At 48.7% G+C, this 3,335-nt stretch overlaps 1 non-coding gene across 1 annotated transcript; it reads right to left on the bottom strand.

The window, feature by feature from the left end:
• Positions 1-231: 231 nt before the first annotated feature.
• TRNAR-CCU lies at positions 232-304 on the bottom strand. Its single transcript has one exon. It is a non-coding gene; the product is annotated as a tRNA-Arg (tRNA).
• Between the last annotated feature and the right edge of the window lie 3,031 nt (positions 305-3,335).

Below are 3,335 nucleotides of genomic sequence, written 5' to 3'. Positions count from 1 at the left end.
TTTAGTCTTATTTAGTTTATTTAGCAAAAATAAATAATTACATAAAAACCCAGTGGGTGTTAAATACCACCAAAAGAAAGTTCTATTTGTGTGAAAAAAATTATAAAAATCTCAAATGTGTAGAATGTCACATGACTGAGTAATTGTCATTCAAAGTGTGAGTTCTCCTTTAAGGTAAAATCAGATGTAATGTTGGCTCTCTGTCTGTATTCTGTGATCAGAAAAAAGTATCACCCCGGGTGGGACTTGAACCCACAATCCCTGGCTGAGGAGGCCAGTGCCTTATCCATTAGACCACCGGGGCTTTTTTTTTTTCTTTTTTATCTATATATATAAAACTCAACGTGTGTGTGTATGTATGTATGTTCAAGCATCACGTCCAAACGGCTAAAGATATTAACATGAAACTTGGCACACATGTTACTTATATGTCAGCAACAAACATAGGATAGGTGGTTTAACCCTTACCCACCCCTATTTGCCAGGGTCGGGGTTTTTCTTTAAAGTCCCATTCAACTCTATGGGAAATACATGTTACTTCATAACTTCCAAACGGCTGTACATATTTCGATAACACTTGGTCACATGTTACTTATATGTCCACTTAAACTATAGGATAGTTAATTTATCCCTTAACTACCCCCATTTGTGAGGGTCAGGGTTTTTGTTTAAAGTCCCATGCAAATCAATGGGAAATGTATGTTCCCACATAACTTCTGTACGCCTGGAGATATTTCAATAATACCTGGTACACATATTACTTATATGCCAAATAAAAATATATGACAGTTAAATGAACCCTTACCTACACCCTTATATAAAAGATGGGTTTTTGTTTCAAGTCCCATGCAAGTATATGGGACTGTGGTCTCTTCATTTTCCTACCCAAAAGGTTAAGATAGGAAGACCGGGCAACGCCGGGTATTCAGCTAGTTGTAAATAAATCAATAGAAGGAAATGATTCTAAGGCCTTGATCGTCAGAGATCGGTCACTGTTATCCTCTGACGCCTTTATTGGACCCCTAAACCTTACGATGATTCAGAGGAAGGCGAAACCCCCCCCTCCAAAAGGGGGGAAAAAATTCCTTCCTGACCCCCGAAGGCGATCGGTTTTTCCCTGAATCATCAGTCTAGGGCGCCCCGTTCATCTCCCTGTACAATGCTCAGAATGTAGAGCCGGAGACCCCAATATTAAAGGGGGGTCCCATTCAGAAATGTGAAGAAGTCGGAACATTTAATATTCCCGCCTCAAGATAATACAATATAACACCCATTTTATTTACACATAAAGTAGAACATTGTGCGACAGCCATTGACTTCCCTTCACTTCAATTCCCTTCCTCTTATGTTTTTTTTTTTTTTGGGGGGGGGGGGGGTGGAGGCAGGTACCTCGTTGTGACAGGTACTCATTTCCACTTTTCCTGGGATCACCTAGGTGGTCCATGCCTCTCGGTGCAGGCAGTCCCATTGATGGCAATTGAGATGCAGGAGATGCAAAGACACTAATGCCGCTCCCAATCTGACATGTGTGTGGGTATGGGTGCACGACCCCGAATGCAAACAGTGTGCATCCGTGCTCCTACACCTGCATGCATGTCAGATTGGGAGCAGTGTCTGTGTAGGCAGTCCCGTTGATGGCTGTTGGAATGCAGGAGACGCAGACACAGGCGCTGGTCCCAATCTGAAATGGGGATGCACAGGTGGTCCATGCACCCCGGTGCAGGTAGTCCCATTGATTGCTCTTGGGACACAGCAGATGTATGGACACAGACACTGCCACCAATCTGACATGGGGGTGGGTGTGGGTGCACGGCCCCGGATGCAAACAGTGTGCACCCGCGCTCCTACACCCGCACGCATGTCAGATTGGGAGACATGTCTGTGTCCGTGAAGCAGCATCTGTGTCCGTGTTTTTTTTAAATGGGGATGTACAGGTGTTCCATGCCTCTCCGTGCAGGCAGTCTCATTGATGGTAATTGGGATGCAGGAGATGCAAAGACACAGGCGTCGCTCCCAATCTGACATGTGTGCGGGTGTGGGTGCACGGCCCCGAATGCAAACAGTGTGCATCCGTGCTCCTAAACATGCACGCATGTCAGATTGGGAGCAGCGTCTGTGTCCTGTGCAGGCAGTCCCATTGATAGCAGATGGAATGCAGGAGGCACAATGACACAGACGCCGCTCCCAATCAGACATACATGCGGGTGTGGATGCACCTGCATGCATGTCAGATTGGGAGCAACGTCTGTGTCCGTGAAGCAGCGCCTGTGTCTTCAAAATGGGGATACACAGGTGTTCCATGCCTCTCGGTGCAGGCAGTCTCATTGATGGTAATTGGGATGCAGCAGATGTATGGACACATGCGCTGCTCTCAATCTGACATGTGTGCGGGTGTGGGTGCACGGCCCCGAATGCAAACAGTGTGCATCCGCGCACCTACACCCACACACATGTCAGGTTGGGAGCAGCGTCTGTCTCTGTGAAGCAGCGTCTGTGTTTTTGAAATGGGGATGCACAGGTGTTCCATGCCTCTCGGTGCAGGCAGTCTCATTCATTTTTTTTGGGGGGGGGGGTGGAGGCAGGTACCTCGTTGTGACAGGTACTCATTTCCACTTTTCCTGGGATCACCTAGGTGGTCCATGCCTCTCGGTGCAGGCAGTCCCATTGATGGCAATTGAGATGCAGGAGATGCAAAGACACTAATGCCGCTCCCAATCTGACATGTGTGTGGGTATGGGTGCACGGCCCCGAATGCAAACAGTGTGCATCCGCGCTCCTACACCCGCACGCATGTCAGATTGGGAGCAGTGTCTGTGTCCTGTGTAGGCAGTCCCGTTGATGGCTGTTGGAATGCAGGAGACGCAGACACAGGCGCTGCTCCCAATCTAAAATGGGGATGCACAGGTGGTCCATGCACCCCGGTGCAGGCAGTCCTATTGATGGTAATTGGGATGCAGCAGATGTATGGACACAGATGCCGCTCCCAATCTGACATGTGTGTGGGTGTGGGTGCACGGCCCCCGAATGCAAACAGTCTGCATCCGCACACCCACACCCACACACATGTCAGATTGGGAGCAGCGTCTGTGTCCTGTGCAGGCAGTCCCATTGATGGCAGTTGGAATGCAGGAGATGCAGACACAGACGCTGCTCCCAATTTGAAATGGGGGTGCACAGGTGTTCCATGCACCCCGGTGCAGGCAGTCCCATCGATGGATAATTGGGATGCAGCAGATGTATGGACACAGATTCTGATCCTAATCTTAGATCTGTGTGGGTGTAGGCTCACGGCCCCCGAATGCAGACAGTGTGCATCCATGCTCCTACACCCACAC

The sequence above is a fragment of the Rana temporaria genome, chromosome 2 (assembly GCF_905171775.1).
Source record: "Rana temporaria chromosome 2, aRanTem1.1, whole genome shotgun sequence".
In the NCBI taxonomy this organism is placed as follows: Eukaryota; Metazoa; Chordata; class Amphibia; order Anura; family Ranidae; genus Rana; species Rana temporaria.
This window is presented reverse-complemented; position numbering and strand designations above follow the sequence as displayed.